The sequence below is a fragment of the Calypte anna genome, chromosome 2 (genome assembly GCF_003957555.1).
Source record: "Calypte anna isolate BGI_N300 chromosome 2, bCalAnn1_v1.p, whole genome shotgun sequence".
Classification (NCBI taxonomy): domain Eukaryota; kingdom Metazoa; phylum Chordata; class Aves; order Apodiformes; family Trochilidae; genus Calypte; species Calypte anna.
The window spans coordinates 25110374-25128682 of record NC_044245.1 but is presented as its reverse complement, the minus strand read 5'-3'; positions in this window follow the sequence as shown (position 1 = coordinate 25128682).

The window sequence follows — 18309 nt, the reverse complement described above, 5'->3', positions numbered from 1 at the left end:
AACAGCTCAGGCTGGTTCTCCATGGTGCCTGTTGAGGTTTTGTTATTGCTAACCAGTTATCACATGCATGTAACCATGATGCTGTGGTATCATATACATGCAACATGGTATCATAGACTATATAATGCAATCACATTGTATGATGATATCAGGCACACTGTTGTATGTCGTAAACAAACCTTCAAAGTTTTTTAAGGTTTGCATTTTTTTGTTACAAAGTAATGGAATTTTATGTTCTACTAATAACTCATATAGGGCTTTTTAAAAAAGAAGTATAAGCCGAATTTCAATGGGACACAGTTTTGTTATTTGTTATATTCACATCTGCCAGAGATGATCTGCTTTTCTCGAAGTATAAAAATAAAGAGTGAGAATGGAAATGTCAAAGAAAAACTGTAAAAAGTCCCTAATGAAACACGGTGACAGATCTGGTAAATACCGTTGCTGGATAAGTGGCCAGGATATTATAAAAAATACAAAATTTCTCATCAGAATAAGCTACTGTAAGTAAATTTGGAGAAAAGCAAGCTTTTCTCTGTATTGGTAATAGGACCAACAAACCTTGGGAACACAAGAAAAATGTACAATCAATCCAGTTAAAGAGTTCTCTGAAGGAATAAGTAATTTGACTACAAGTGGTGCTCTGTTCTCTTTGACCTCATTCTCACTGTTGCCTTCCCTCATTTTCCACAGCAAAACCTCTCAGCATTTTTGTGAGAATGAACAATTTCTTGTTCTGGGGATGCAAAATGCATTATCAAAACTGTAAATATATGGGATAAAATCTTTATATTATGAGCAGTATTATATATTATCTTTCCATCAAAAAATTAATTTTGATCAATAATGCCTCTTTACCAGCATTCCATGAAAAACAGCCAGTTATTTCAGTATACCCCAGGATGTGTACTAATTTTATATTTTCCCATTAAACACAAATCCATAATATTATCCAACTCATTATATTCTGCCAGTAGACATTATCCATCTTAATTACCAGGTGGACGTGCAGTAGGGTGGAGTTAGATTACTTTAAAAATTACAAGTTCCCACTCTGGTAATTCAGAAGGTAGTTATTGTAGCCTCAAGTTGCTTGATCATGTCAACAGAGAGCCAACCAGTCAGCAATTGCACACATCTGACAAGGTGCCTGCTCTCCAGGAGAGCTCAGCTATACATGGGCACACAGAAACCACACTGTCATCTACAGAGAAATCAAAGGTTAAGGGGAAATTTGAGGATCATCACAGCTCATGGAGAGTGCGGAAAAAAGGTTACTGATAAAATTATAAAAACTGATTTTTTGCGTGTCTCCCCTCTTCTCAGAGGGGACACACGTGTAAAAGTTAGAGGTTTCTGTGGACAATATTAAGTGCAGTATATGGTTGATTACCAGACTTGAAAAGTTCAAGGAAAAACAATTCAACATAATTTCATTTTGAAGTTATTTTATATGAAGTTGCTAACATGTAAGTTTTTATTGAAGACTGGCAAAAGTTACTCTGACAAACCAAAAAACATTTATGATGCAACATGAGACAAATAATTAGTAGTGCATTGCATTTCCCTGCCTTAGGCACCAGCAACTTCTACTTCACAGAAAGCAGTAACAAATAAGCAAACCCTCTTGGAAATCTGTGCCACTGGAAGATTAAAAATTAATTTCAAGGGAGACATTTTTAAAGCTTAATGGAAATAGCAGCACTGGTTTAGACACTTTGCATTATAGGATTCACCTGGGCTCTGCAAATAACAGAGAATGTTATAAAATGTCTTCCAGCTTGGCAATGGTTTAAACAAAGGATCAAAAGGCAGAATGAAGAATGAAAGCAAGCTTTAGAGAAAGTGTGGATTAGCTTCTAAAGTCAAGTTTATTGTTATGACATGAAAGTCACCATAAGGCACTATTCCACATGGCTTTAGAAACCTTTTTCTCTTAAATGAACTGGTTAATTTCTGAAGAAATACATGGATGGTTACCTGGTCATTAAAAAGTGAAGCAGAAAGTACTGGAAAGCTTTTCTTACTGGTTGCTAAAGACAGTTTATTCTCCAGGCAGATCACTGAGCTAAAGTTTCAGCAAGCCTGAATATCCACAATAGGGGCATGAACATAAGTGTTTAAATGTATCTGGTACACCATCACTACTAATTCCTCTGACAATTGATTTGCTGTTAGTAGAGTGCCAGTTCCAAGATCTTTGCACAAACACACATACAAAGCTTAAAAAGCATGTGTTTTAAAAAGGGCAAATTATTTCTCAGAGAAAAATGTCAAAAATAAGAGATGCTGTATACAAGCAGAAAGAAAAGGGAGATCTGTGGCAGATGGACAAGTTTTTCCATATTTGGGTTAAATTTCAAAGATACTGCAACTGTGTGCTCTTAGAAAGAACAATTTTAGTGACAGGCTCTTTTCTAAGCCTCTTCTCTTCCTTTGTTCCTCACTTTCCTGCAACTTGGCACCAAAGGGTTTAGTTAGAAGACATGGAAATAACAGTTTCAGCAAAGTTCTGTGGACCACAGGGAGGTAACTTAGGGGCTTAGAAGATACAGTGCACTGTTTTCAGGATTTAGAAATCAGTCTGTTGGCAGTGGCCCCAACAATTCCTTGGCTGTCCAGAGAAGGACCAGGAAGGCTACAGCAGTATATTTTATTTTTGCTGCTATTCAAGCAACAGAGAAGGAAATTAAGGGGGACCAAGAACACACTGGTACTTGCAAGAGGGGAAAATATGTCCCTGCTCAAACAGAGCAGCAATTGAGACAACCATTTATATCTAATGTTTTGGCTTTGTTTTTTCAAAAGGCCTCAGTTCCATCCCTGTCATTTATACCACTAGCACTCAGTAGCCCTGACTTAAAACTTAGCTTTAGCAATCAAAATCAGGAGTACACACATGGTGATCCATGACTCCAATACATCATAAAGATGTATCAGAATTTGTGAAGACAGCTAAGCACTATTTCTGACAACAAATTGAATCTTACAGCAAATTATTCATATGCTTGAAAATAGAAATGCCTTAAGGAGAGAACATCCAAACAGAAAGTCTTTAAAAGGTCTCTTTGAAATGTTCCTTACTTTTCACACTTACTTCTACCCAAGGCGGTCATCTTTGCAGTCTCTCCATTATGCCTTAACCATGGACTAATTGGTGTAAATTATTGGAAATAATGACCTTAATGTCCCACCTCTAGAGGCTGGAATGTGGATCTCTTCAGAAGCAGCTATCAATTTGTTGGTGCACAGTAAATATTTCTAGGTAGTGTCCTGGGGCTGCAGTTTACCAGACCACTTCTGTGGGGCCAAAGACCTTCAGCCCAGGCCATGGCTTCCATTCTCTCACCAGGCTCTTCTCATACATGCCCATTACTTATTGACAAATAGGCTTATATTTTTTGTTCTCTCTCCCTCGTTTTTCCTCACTCGAAGTCTCCAGATGAGGATAAGCTGCTATGCTTGCCTGGAGGCCTGGGTGACACTCACAGAGGAACAATGTAAGCGCCAGCAGAGAAATATAAGAGTTTAATATTCTTAAAAGAGGATAGATGATAAAACAGTTCTGGTCTGGGGCTTGTTCCACTGCTTTGAATTGCTGCTTGGTTAAGGGAATTGTTTGTAGTGTTTGAGCATGATTATTTTGGCATTGCTTCTGATCCCAAATAGCTGTAATGGCCTAGAATTGTAAATGGGTATGGTTTTTTCTCATTGAAATCTAAAAAATATATAGTGGAAGGGTTGGGGAAAATTACTACTGAATGCGATGAGCGTTCAGAGAGAGCAACCATCCTTGTGGGGAAGCTTAGGGGAAAAGATACAGCAGCACCAACTGATCTTCCAAGACAATGAAAATTAAAATTCAGCAGACAAGTGGCCTTCAGACCCAGGCCTTTGGAAAGGCAAATCACTTATGCATTTCAGTACAGTTAGGAGCCAAAATGACTAGGACTGCTTAGCACGAGTTGAACAGGGCTATCTGTCCTCACTTCATGCCTGAACAGAGCTGCAGGTCTGTGGCATAAAGAAGGTAATGTGATTTGGGATCCCTCAACCCATGGAACACTGAGATTAGGACTTGAGACTGAAAGCAGGCAGTCAACTAGTGCCATTTTAAACATTGTGGTGCATAGCAATGATTCATCTTGACTACTTCCCCACAATTTTTTAATGTCCCCATCTGCTGCACTGAGATGTCTACGCTTGCTCGGCAGTGCAGTTCCAACATTTTTGCTTTGGGGAATGCCTGTGTCCCACTCTTGTATATACATCTGACATATCTCCTTTAGTCTGTCCCCTGTGATTTAAACCCACTGCCGTTCTCAAGACCTTCCCTCCTGCTCTCTCCAGGCATGACAGAACTATGCTGCACAAAAAAAAAAGATCTCTCTAGAATGAGGTGCTGGGGGCAAGAATGAATCTTGTTCACTGATAATAAAAACTCCCACCCCACTGCTTAGCCTAAAGGCTTGTGGAGAACATAGAAGAGATTGAAGCAGAAGGTTTGTTTAGGAAATTGTACACTAGATAGGGTATAAAGACAGTGTCAATTAGAGTAAATAGGGATGAGGGAGAGTTAAATCCTGCGATGAACTTGAGGTTTGTCAGGGTCAGAACAAGCATCTCTGCAATATAAAAGCAAGGGTTCAAAAGCAATAAAGCTAAGGAGTGAGAAGGGTCTGAAAGGGATTGCTGCATCTCTCTCTTGTCTCCTGGGACTATGGTGGAGGAGTTCACCCCTGTGAGTGTCTGGTGGAAGATGCAGAGACTGAGGTGGCAGTAGCTCCAGGGGTAGTGACAAAATGACAGCAGTCACAGCACAATCTTTCCCTGAGCAGTGAAGAGAGAGGTGGCAAAATTCAAAGATGTTACTGCTGTGATGCCAAGTTTAGGCATCCCTTTAACACAGCCCAGATGATGTTGAGACAGTGACAGAAGGAGGAGATACACTATGTCAGTGTCTCCACACAAGAAAAAAGTTATATCTGCCTGAATTTCATGGCCCCAAACAGTGGCAACTTGTCTTACCTCTGGAACCGTGATCATCAAGTACAGCAGGGGCTCACTTGAGTGGTGGCTTTCCTTCTGCACACCACTGTGAGCTCATTTAAAGAAGGATTGTAAACGAGGGTGAGAAATCTATCCATGAGGGAGCATACTGCTGCAATAATGCTCTGCAGTTCTGAAGTACCTCAGCACATCTCAATGTGCAATAGTCACTGGCAAATGTTTTCTGGAGCACACTGGACATCGTAAGACAGCCCAAAAATATGATATAGTGATTGAGAAGATAAGATCAAGGTTGAAGAGAAGTTCATTCTGCTGGAAAGCTGTGTGCTGGGAGTGATGAGCCACAGTGGAGAGGGGGGAGTGTAGGGGAGTACTGGGGAGGTCAAGATCTGCATACATAAGTCTCTCTTATCTCTTGGATTATTAAAAATGGCCAAATCATGTAAAGTGCCCATCCACAGACCATGTTGCCATGTAGCTTGTGAGATGTCTGGAGAAAGGAAAAATCTGCTCAAAAGAGAAGTAGTGTGTGCTGGCTTGGTGGTGTCTGAGTGATGGAAGAGCAGTAGTAAGGAGTCCTTAGAGGACACCTTGTGTCTGCATTGATACCTTACTGTTCATTCTGGAAGAAACCAGTTGTATTAAGTTAGTTTTTTCTTGTCCTATAAAGCTACATCTTGGACCTGCCTATATGTATATAGGCAACTGCAGAATGCAGCCTATTAGGTACCACAGTTGGAAGGCCATAGATCCATGTTCCTTGTGGATCCATGTGAGGACAGTGTAGGGAATGTTGTGATCCCCAACCTGTTCATGATGCCCAACATGAAGGGGGAAAGGGAGCTCATGACAGAAATATGTCACCTCAGAAACCCACACCACACTGATGTTCTCTGGGGCAGCACTGTTTCCTTGTGGAGTAGGCAGAAGTCATGCTTTGGAGTGGCTAAGACAAGCACTGATTTTATTTGTGCACGCAGTTTGACCTGCTCATAGCAGGGCTATTTTAGATCATTCACCAGGGCTGATGCAGAGCTGCCATGAACCTACTTGGCTGTAGGGTGCCAGGAATCTGAGGAAAGCAGGGGAGGAGGGACTTCTTAATCCAGGAGGAGTATCATAATTTTTTGCCCATGAAATCTTGTGTGTCAGCAGAGAAATCTGCAAGTGTTCTCTTGATTCTTCTTCAGGATTTGCCCAGGGTGCTGCCATGTCTCACTGCAAGCCCATTCAACCTCAGCTGTTCCAAAGATAAGGTGTTTCTTCTTGCCACTTGGGTAATCAGCAGAAGAAAATTATGTGGCTGAGGTGTGTAAATGCACAGGAGGCAGCATATCTCCTGTTCCTAACAATGCTGCTGCCCTCCATCCCTGCAGTGACACTGGCATTTCTGGGACTTTGTGTTACATGAGGGGCTCATCTGTCAGTGAAGAGTATGAGCTTCCAAGGCTTGAAGGGGGAGAGCTATGTATGGTACATAGGGTAGATGATGAGGGGTCTTTCAGCAGCTGCCCTGCAGCTACCTTGGCACACAGCTCAGGGATGCTGGAGCACACTCAGCTCCACCTGCAGCCTCCCATGCCTGAATGAACAGCGAACAAGATACCTGCAGCATGACTGAACTCAGGCCTCAGCCTCAGGAGATGCCTGTAGCCTAGATGTGGATGACATTTCTTAGTCAGATGAGCTACGCATCAACTACAGTCATCCATTGAAAAAGATCTAAATGCATGTTGTGAGAGACTCAGTTTTAGACACCTCAGTTCTCACAGCCTGCTCCTGTGCAGTCATACTGGACAGCAAGACAGAGGTTTTCTGCAGCCTTGGAACCATGTATTTCATAGGGCATCCATGATGTGCCACCAGTTCATATCTCAGCAACCCTTCCCATTTCTGTGTCAGTCACTGGTGTTGTCTTTTTCTCCTTGGGCTGCACCTGCTGAGCAGTGTTTCTAGAATACCTTCTTTTGCATAATTGCCTGTCAGATGCCTGCAGTCCCTATGTGCTTCCTGGATCTCAGGACTTCCCAGCAGCACAGCTGGCAGGTCTGGCACATATTATTAATGCCTCTCCAAAAGAATCCAGGAGTAGTAATTCATTAGTAGGGATTAATTTGTGAAAATTAACTGTCCAGCTTTGCAGTACAGTATAGATGTAAAGCTGTCACCACCAGCAGCTTTCATTAATGTCCTATTAATGCACCTATACTAAGGCAAAATTATGGCAACCTGGAATCTTGTTGAAAGCTCTCTAAACAGTTTATGAGTAAAAAGTTTACAAAGTTGCTGTAATGGTCCCCCAATCCATTACACATCCAAGAATTTTTATTCTGGGGCTACACAGGAAAAAAAATCAACTGATGATATAAAGAACTAGAAGGGCACTGTTGTTTTTACAGTATATTATGATGATGAAGGAGTTTTTTGTTTCTAACCTCTAATTAGAGTAAATGGATTTATAAAAGCATACTGCTTCACTACCCTTATCCCCCTAAAGAAAACCTTTGTGGTATTACTTCAAAGGATACATAGAGTTAATAGAAAAGTAAATATCTCTGAAAAATATCAAACTGTGCCAGAAGAACTACTACCTATGTGTCATACTGCTCACTAGGAAGATTAATCTATTCCTACCTCAGCATGGGTTTCTCACCATGACTATGATGAAAATAAAAATAGTTCTTTGTATGTGTCTAGGTGACATATAGATAATACTCTTCAGTAAATATAAACATCTTGGGGGGGCACAACCACATAATCTGCTTTCCACTGCTTCATCCTATATCTGAGCTTTTTAATGAATATCCTAAAGAAAGACAGGTGATGTTCTACTTTTTAACAAAGGCTTTATTATATTTTTCCAGTTTACCTGAAGAGTGTATCTCTAGGTATAAAGCAGAAACCTCACTTCAATGAATTTCAATACATGCTGAGATAGTTCTATTCTTTTCTAGTATATATAAATATATAATTTAGGGGCTTCCTTCATTTTTGGGGGGGGAATATTCTATCCTTGTCCCAAAACCTCTGACATGCAGGTAGTTGTCATACATAATGCCATAAATAGGTTTAATGGCAGCTACGCGGGGACACATTGCCACCAGGTGGCAGCTCAACGATGCGCTCCTCCAGGGCAGCGGGGCCGCAGCCTTCACTCCTACTTCACTCCTCCAAAGGGTGTAGTGGAAACATTCTCTGCTCTCTTATGCTTCTCGGTCAGAGGCTTTAAAACTGCATTGGCGCTAATGCTCCCTTTGACAGGGCCACTTTTATGAAAACTTTGTATCCCGGCGCGCTGAGCTCTGGTAACTGCAGGAGGGAGCTCCAAAGGGAAATAGGAGACAAAGTAGACAGAAAGTGTGAGGAAAGAGGAGAGCAGTCCATACTGCCTGCCCTGGATTTCAGTGGGGCCTTTGACACTGTCTCTACTGAGATCCTCATAGACAACCGGATGAAGGGTGGCCTGGAGGAGCAGACAGGGAGGTATACTGAAAACTGGATGAACAGCTGGGCACAGAGAGCAGAGATCTGTGACACGAAGTCCTGACAGAGACCAGGACCTAGCACTGTACCTCAAGGGGCAGTGCTGGGCCTAATCCTGTTCAACATCTTCATTGATGATCTGGGTGATGGAGCAGAGGGTATACTTGGCAGGGTGCAGATGACAGAAATCTAGGAGCTGGGAGGAGTGGCTGATACACCAGAGTCGTGCTGCCATCCAGAGGGACCTTGCTAGAAGTGGGTGGACAGGAACCTTATGAACCTCAGTAAGGGGAAGATGCAAAGTCCTGAATCTTGGAAGGAAGAGCCTTGTGTGTCAGCATATGCTGGAGCCCACCCAGATGGCAAGTAGCTTTGCAAAAAGCATTCGGGGTCCTGGTGGATGCAAAATTGAACATGAGCCAGCAGTGTGCCCTCATAGCAAGGAAGGATGATCATCTCCTGGACTATGTGAGGAGGAATGTTGCCAGAAGATCAAAGGAAGAGCTTCTTCCCATACACTAAGTACTGTTGAAACTACACTGGAGTACCATGTCCAGTTATAAGCTCCCCACTAGAAGAGAGACCTGGTGCTACTGTGTCACTTATCACCACCCCCTGGAACTGGTCATTCATCCAGATTTTAACTCACCTCACTGTCTGCTTATTCAGGTCATATATCATACCTTGTCTATAAGGATCTTATGTGAGACAGGTCCAAAGTTCTTACTGGACTCCAGGTAACCAATATCCACTGCTGTCCTTTAATTCACCAGGCCAGCCATTTCATCATAGAAGCTTATGAAGTCAAGCATGACTTCCTCTTAGTCAAGCCATGCTGACTCCTCGTGATTTTCTCACTGTTCACGCATCTGGGAGAGGTTTCCAATATTAGCTGCTCCATCAGCTTCCTAGAGATCAGGGTGGGGATGACTGGCTTGTAATTCCCTGGGTCCTCCTTTTGCACTTCTGGAAGATAGTGACATCTCCTTTCCTCTAGGCTTCAGGCATTTTTCCCAGTCATCTTGCTCCATCAAAGATTATTGAGAATGGCCTCACAATGACATTCTCTCAGCATTTGTGGTTGCATAGGTACGTCCAGTTTGCTTAACTATTCCTGACCTGATCCTCTTACACCAAGGTACATATTCCTTGTTCAGGCCTTTCCCTCTGGGATTCTTGAAGGCTGGTCTTGCTTGTAAAGATGGAAGCAAATAAAACATTAATTATCCCAGTCTTCTCCATGTCCTGTGTAACCAAGTCCCTCAAGTAATTGAGCAATGGGCCCACATTTTCCCTAGTCCTTCCTTTTATCACCTATCTTATTTTCTTTGGCATTCCTGACCAGATTAATTTCTCTCTGGGCCTTAGCTTTCCCAGCTTCATCTACAGATGATGCTTGGACAACTTTTCCGTATTCCTCTAAGGTTAGTTGTCCTTGCTTCCACCCTCTGTATGCTTCTTTTGGTGTTTGAATTTGGCCAGGATCTGGAATTTTTCCATGGTTTCTTACTCACTGGGATGGAACCCTCCAGGAACTTCCTAGTTTGCTTATATCCTACTCTATCATTACTATTTTGCAGATATATTACTATGAAAATTTGTGCTGTATATTGAACCTGTCATGCAATGTGTTTTATCTGTTGACATCAAATTATATCCATGGGTTTGGCAGTCCTTTATGCAGGATCCACAAAACTACCCCAGATTCTCTTTGCCAGATCACCTTAGGTTCATCTGTGTGTGAAGGCTTGACTTGGGACTTCATATCAGACACTTTCTGCTTTATTTTTAATATTACATATCCCATAGCTAAGATTCCTGTTTCATTTTAACTCCTCAGTGCCATCATCAGAAACATAAGCTTACTTGCAACTAATAAGGAAAACAGTAGACAAAAAGTTCAGGAAAAAGAAAGATTTTTTTTCTAGAATTTGCAATAAAGCAACCTTCAAAGTAATTACAGACTTCACACATGCTGTACAGGTGCCTGCCTGTTGGTCAGCTATAATATTACTATGATAGGGGCTTTTTTGTATGTGTAGTGACACAGTGTACAGGAATGTAAAAAGAAAAAGTTAGGGGCTGCTAAAGCAGCCTGAAAACATTTCTTAAATTCTTTTTATTTCTGCTCAGAAATCTGCAATTATGATTCCAAGAAACCTAAAGCCTCATGAAAAAAAGTAGTGATTCTTCAGGGAACAGCAAAAGATACTAAAATAAGCAACTATAAACACTGAAAACAGATACAAATACAAACTGTAAATAGGAGTTTTAAGAGTGACTGAAAGCAACTAGGCAAAACAAAGGACCAACATAACAAGAAAACATTTTTGGACCTCATCAGGCAACAGCTTTGAGCTTAGACAGTCCCCCCAGGCATATCTAACCTAGGCTGGGTTTACTGTCATGGCATTCTGCCCTGCCACCAAAATCTGCTGGGGTGGGATATCTTGAAGAACATAGTGAGAATTCATCCATTGTAATAATGTGTGATGTCTGTTTCAAGACTTTTTCCTCTCTAGACAAAATAAGACCCTTTTTACAAAATTTTGCTTCTTCTTCATTTATCAGAAAACAATTAATTTGTGGATTTAGCTAAATTCCAAGTTTTCTCTCTGATTATTATCAACAATGGCTACAACATACATTTCTTCTAACATCTACATAAATCATGTTTGCACAGTGCACACCAAGATTATCCACATTTCAGAAATAAACTCTAGTTAAAAGCATTTAGCAGAAGTTTCCTTTTTCTGGGCCAGGAAGAACGAGCATCTCTGTTTTGCAGCAGCTTCCCTGGCAGATATTTTCACTATGCCAGAGACAGTGGCTGTGTTGCTCAGTGTAAGCCTGGATGTAAAGATGTAAACATTCTGAAAGAAGGATTCATTGTCCATTTAAGGGGTTTTGAGTTGCACTTCCAGAAAGCTGGCCATAGCAAGGGCGTTTGTCAGTTCTAAAAACATTTCCTTATGGGTTTTTTGCATAAGGAGTGTACACAGAGATTTAGTGGCAATGATATTGCTAAGTTATTAGCTGGTAGCAATTTTAAAAAAAGGAAGATAATTCCAGTTAGTAAAGACTGACACAGCTTTGAAAATTTTAGATGGAAAATAATCTTGAAAAATAATCTTGAATTCCTTTGGAAGTCTTAATTTTCAACTCTGTAGCATTTCCCCAAAAGATATTACAGAATTTGTCTGTGTTAGGAAAAAAAAAAAAAAAAGAAAAAAAAGAAAAAAGAGAGAATGCAGGTATAGCTTGACCAGAGGCTCAGATAGATTAGATCTGACAACTACTTGTTTTGAATCCTAAATAAGTCATCTATTTCTGTACACCTATATCATGTTTTGCCTTACCATCTCTGCTCAGAGCCAGAACACAAATCATGCTGCATGTGCACACTTGGTCACGTGTAGGTGTGTCAAGCTCTGGGACAAACACAGATGATTCAAGAACTGCTTCTTTCCAAGGCAGGAAAAGGTTTAAGTGTTATGGAAATGCTGACAACTTTGAATGAGAAAAACATGTCTTCAATTAATTCAGATATAAGGAGGGGCAAAGGTCCATAGAATAGTCAATATTATTACTCATTTTATTGTGTTCAGTTGTAAGGCAATATTTAAGTGCTGTCTCCCAGAGTAAAGTGGGAATGCCATGCCATTGTATTGCTGCATAGTTTTCATAAATGGTTGTTTCTAAAGAATCAGCACTTAAAATTGACATTCTTCTGACAGGAATTAATTTGTCTGAGCTGTGCTTATATCTTTCTTGTAACTTTCTTAAACTAAAAAATTTCAATTTATGTCAGCTGCTGGCTTTAGGTTTATGTCATGCAGCAGATGTAACCCAAGGCCTAAGTGTGTAGGCATATCTGAACTGCTCACAGCCTGATTGCTGGTAAACCAGATGATAACACCTTGCTTATTGTCCTATCCATGTTGTATCTTTCGTGCAAAATTACACTGAAGTTCCTTGAAGAAATAGGGTCAGTTCCCACCAGTATTCTGTCAAAGAAAAGAAGTTGTGTGAGTTAATACTTCCAGAAAATTTATATTTTCAAAAACATTTCTGTTTCCAGAATGGACAATTGGGCATCCTTACCTATTTGCAGACCAGAACCCAAACTGGAGAAACCATACTGTTATATCAAAGGTTGCTCAGACCCATAGTAGATCAAAATTCAGAAATTTGGCTTTGACATTATTCTTCTAGTGCTGCCTGCTATGCTGCATGATAAGATACTCATCTAATAAAGAGTATCAGTTTGCTTTGTAAAAATTATCAGAAATACAATCTTTACCTAGAGATTCTGACATAATTTACGAATGTAAGTCACAAAAACTTTTAACCATAGTGTTTTCCAGATCAGAAGGACAGACTGTGTTTCTCTGACCATCAGAAGAATTCAATACACCAGAAACACCAGCACACAAATGATTCAGAGCTTTTTGGGTTGATTTATTTGGTTTGCTGGTTTGGGTTTTTTGTTGAGATGAAGAATAGTGAAACATGACTCAGAAAACAGATATTGTTTTGGGAGAAAAAATATTAAACCATTAAATTTGGAAAGGAATTGGAATCTTTCTGTCAACATCACAATCAAGAAGGTTGGTAGTCAAGGGTATGAAACACTCCTGTTTCTTGGAAATGTCAGGCTGATAAACTGTCCCCTCTACAACTGTTGGTATCAGGACTAACATGTTCCATACAGAGACTTTTCTGTTGCTTCCAAAGCAGATCATTTTTTTCCCATTTCACCGTTCTGTTAAGGGATGGGAAATTTTCTCTGTGAGTCAAGGTTCAGAAAAGATCTGGAACTGTTGGAGAGTGGATGAGAATAGGTGGCAGCACTGCCTCACCCTGGAGGTTACATTATTGATCACCCCCAGGAGCATCTATGCAGGCAACCTTTCACATGGATAATTTTGGTTCCCATATTACAGAGAGGGGAGACCATAAAATATGCTTCACCAGGAGACAACCAAGTATTCTTGAATTAAGTAGAATTAAGTGGGAAAAAAAATTTTAAAAAGATTTTAAAGAAAGGTGCCTGGATGTTCAAAAGATATTTTTGTAGAGGAGTGTAGTTGTGCAGTAGACAAGAAAATTAGCAAAAGTAAAAATCATTCTTTTAACCTTTTTTTTTTTTTAAACTGTGTCTTTTCTAACAATACAAACAAAAATTAAGTAAATGAACTATTTCTTAAGCTTTTGTAAGCTTCTTAAGCTTTTTAAGCTTCACATTTAGGGCTTTTAGTATTCAAAAAGACCTCTAAACTGAATTCTTCATTTTATAAAAATTATTGTGCCAAGGCAACATTGAGGACCCTGAGAGCAAAGGACAGCAGAGAAATTAAATAGGTGGAATGCAGTAGAAGCATAAGGGAAGATAAACAAAACCAAAAGATGTAAGGAAGAACACATCAAGGAATATATTTCCACTTATTCTTTCAATTTTCTTTCTTCCACTCAGTTATTTCCTTGCCATCACTTCCTTTATATTTTCTCAGGCATTGACCCTTCTGAATCTCAAATATTCAAACAGAAATAGAGCCCATAAGTGCATCCCTTTCATCCTCCTGTTTGCTATCAGCAAAAATTACTGTGCAGTTCATATATAGTCAACACAGGCTTAACAGAAAACTTCTTTCACAGACATCTTATTTTCTGTGACAATTCTACCATTTCCAAAGCAGGTTAGAAACTTTTTTGTAATAATATTTGTAGAAGCCTCTCTATGATAATGAACTGGATGATCATTATGAAAGGAAAAAGATGGAAAATATGCACTCGAGCAGTAAGAAAGTAAATAGAATAAGCAGACAAAATCTCCAGAGGATACACCATAGCGGCAACCTCTGAAGAGCTGATGGATCTGGTTAATTTGGTACTAGGAGTCAAAATTCTTTACTTTTTTCCTTTAAAATTACTGAACAATCTGTGTTTAATCTGAGCAATCTGAGTAGTAAAATGATTTTAATGTCAGTCAGTCCTTGACACGGAAGTTCTTTCCCTCCCACCTTGGAACTATAAATAGTGATTTAATTAAAGACTTGAACCAAAAAGTTAGGCAATAGCCTGGGGCCACACAACAAGTGTCAATGCTAACTTTGCACATGGAAACATTAGGTGATGCTCATCGGAACAGAACATGCTCCACCTCATCAATTACACTTGGATCTTGGTCCGCTGGTGCTGTAAAGTTGTGTAACAGACCATAGGTGTGAGGAAAGGAGAGTGTTTCAGAGGAAGATGCATGACATGAAGTGTGCAAAACATGCACTCTGCAATTATCCTGACACTATCTGCTACTGAACATTGTCCACTGGCAGTGAGAATTGGGACTGAGAGTCAGTGTCTGCCTGAAACCCACCAGACTTATTATTGGAAAATTTTAAGTGTGAAACCGAAACCTGCATTCTTCTTTTCAGTGGGCATTTTGCTCTCTATCGTTTTTTACAGTTTTTACCCAATTCTAACTGAAGACTACAGCTGAAATGAGTGGAAACATTTAACTGAATGCAGTGGACATTTGATTCATTAACAGTCATTCACACACTATCCAGTAACTGGAAATAACACATAGACAACTTCTCTCTTGATGAGAAGTTAACCTGCAATTTCAAGGATGTTCCAGTGATCCCCTCCAGTATCTCACATTGCAATATCTATGCAATATACTTAATACTATTTGCAGATGGCAAGAAGATTTCATACCGTCCTGCTGAAAATCATCCTTTACTCATACACAAACTTGTCAGTTGTTATCTGAACTCTGATGAGTACAGAACATTACAGGAAACTTCAGCAACACAGTAGTCAGTGAGCACACCGAGCCTGTCCTTGCCTGTAAACAACCTCTTCTTAAGCTATTTTCAGACACACAGCTGTCAGATCCCTGAATATTTCCAAAAGCATTTGAAAGTCTGGTTTGAACACTGCTGGTGACAGTTCAGTTTCTCATTCAGAACACAAAATCAATCTGTTCTGTGAAAGATAAACTTTCTCCTCGGCCAAATCAGGGCTACACAACAAATACTCTCAGCAGTTGGGATCAGACAGTCCATGCACTTCTACTAGAACTGGGAAACACATCCTGTTGATCATGCTGTTAACAGTGTATCAGACATAAAATCAATTTTTAAACTAAAACAGTAATAATTTTCCCAATGAGGAAAAAAAAAGGAAAAAAAAAAAAAAAGGAAGAATAGTGCAATCACATATTTCAAGCACAAGTCATGTTGCTCAATGTATTTCTGGAATCAAAATGAAAACAGGAGCAGAGAGGGTCCCCTTCCAAAGGGAGCTGTGGAAAAAATAATCTAGCTGATGTTATTATGAGGACAGTGTGAGAGACCATTTACATCAAGGAAAGCAATGTTTTTCTGTCTCTCCAGCATTTCCCAGCATCTAGCACACCCAGGCAATGCCTGAGTCATGGGACATATGCAGTGGCATGCTACTACATTTTTGGTCCCTTATCAGGGTGATGAGTGACACTTTAAATGCCACAGTCAGAATGCTGTGGTAATTGGCCCTCTGACTCTGTACAACTGTGAGAGATGCTGTTCAGGAGAGTTAAAAGGTCTCCTCCATGGCTTATGCATTTGAAATGTTACCTGCTATATAATGACATGATGCCAAGAACTATGGTACCAAAGCATTAACCATAACCTGCAAGCTGATCAATACCAGTATAAATTTGATAATGTTGATAGGTGTTTAGATCATGTTAATGCAGACAGCAGGCAAAAAGGAGCCAGAAAGATACTCTGAAGTAGGGAAGATACCTAGGCACACAGTCTTCACCACAGCACTGAAAAATGAATCAGGAGAAAAAGCTTTGGATGATCTGAATCTATGCCTTTATCTATTCCTTTGAAATGTTGGAACACATTTCTTTACCATAGAGGGGAAATTTAATAGAAGGGGTAGGGAATGGATGGAAATAAACTGAAGTGATTTATGTTCAGATGAGGATGGAGAGTCCTGACTCCCTCAAGCAGGAGCATTTAGTCTCTAAGGTATATAAATAACACACTTGGAAAACAGCAAGTTGCAGGTTATAGCCTTCTTTTATTTGTCTGTCCTGACTTTAACTGGGGTTCAATAGACCCAATTTTTCAATTTCAGACCATTTGAGAGAAGAAGAAAAGGAGGCTGTAATTTTTTTGTCTTGACTACCTCATGATCTTTTCAGCACATAAAGGTCACCTACAGCAGATATCAATAATCACACCCTTTACAGTTTCCTTAAAGTTCATAATTTTAGTGAACCACTTCACAGGTTACTAAACCAAACCAAATTACTGCTCAGGGAGAGTGAATTGGTGCCTTTCCTATGTAATTTTATGTGTGCTCTCTGGGTCTTCTGCAAGGCATTCAAGCATTTGGCACAAGATTTGAAACACGAACTGACAGTAAAGGGCTAGAATAATCTGGATGTTACAAAAGTAGAATTTTAGATAGATCTCTCCAGGAATGGTTAAACAGGGTGCACAAACCCTTTTTTATTTGAAAGAGAAAATTCTGGGAGTTAAAATGCATAATTTTTTGAGTGATTCGGGATGGAAGTTTATCCCATATTTTCAACAGCAACATTAAATTCAGGATATTGGTGAGACCTAGCACCCAATTTTTTCATGTGATATGGGTTTACAACTCTGACTTAAGCCTCTCAGTGCTGCAGAGTCTCATACTCTCTATTAAGCAGCTGAAACTACCCACATGAAATCACAGGCTGCTTTCCAAAATGCCATCCACTGCTCCTTTTCTCATGGAAAGGGCAGATACCATATCCATTTACTGTATTTCACCAGAAGAGTAAAAAATGTAATGAAGGTTTGACTAAGATTTCTTAATGGGAAATGCAATATAAATGTCACTACTGGTTCACTTTTGCAAGGTCTCTGATTTTCCCCGAGACCTTAAAGAAGCTCTTTTTCTACATCCCAGCTAGGATTCTTGGCACTGATTTGACTTTTTAACTTCATGCTTACAGTTTAAAAACCCTGTTTCCACATCTGAGAGAAGATTAACATAAATACCACTTGATGTGCACGCTGTCAGACAGCCCAAAATACCCATAAAAATAAACACAGACATACTTGTTCAAATTAGTGTGAACACACCCATGCAGTATCAGTTGAAGTATCCTACTTATATTATTCCCTTGCTCTTGATGGAAGCCTTTCTGAATTCCAGGTTGCTTCTTTGATAACTTTTTTATCACTGTTTCTTAAGCTTCAGCATAGAAAAAGTTGCAAATCAGTAGCAGGTGTTCAGGCTTCCATGTAGCACAGTTGGAATAGAAAGCAGAGGGAAACCTCTGTGTAAAGGGACCTTGAGGTCTTGGTGGACACCAGGCTTAACATGAGTGAACAGTGTACTGCATCAGCAAAGAAAGCCAGGAGGATGCTGGGCTGCATCAACAAAAGCATCACCAGCAGATAAAGAAGTCATCATCTCACTCTACTCAGTGCTTGTCAGAATGCACCTGGAGTGTTGTGTTTAGTTCTGGTCCCTGCTGTACAAAAAGGATGTGGGCAGGCTGCAGAGGGTCCAGAGAAGAGACACGAGGATGATCAGAGGACTAGAGCACCTGCCATATGATGTGAGGCTGAGAAAACTGGGTTTGTTCAGCCTTGAGAAGAGAAGGCTTGGGGGAGACCCTTATTATCATGTTCCAGTAAAGGGTGGCTACAAAGAAGATGGTGACCCCCTATTTACAAGGAGTCCCATGGACAAGACAAGGGGCAAAGGGCACAAGTTGCTCCTGGGGAGATTCCAATTCAACACAAGAGGAAAATTTGT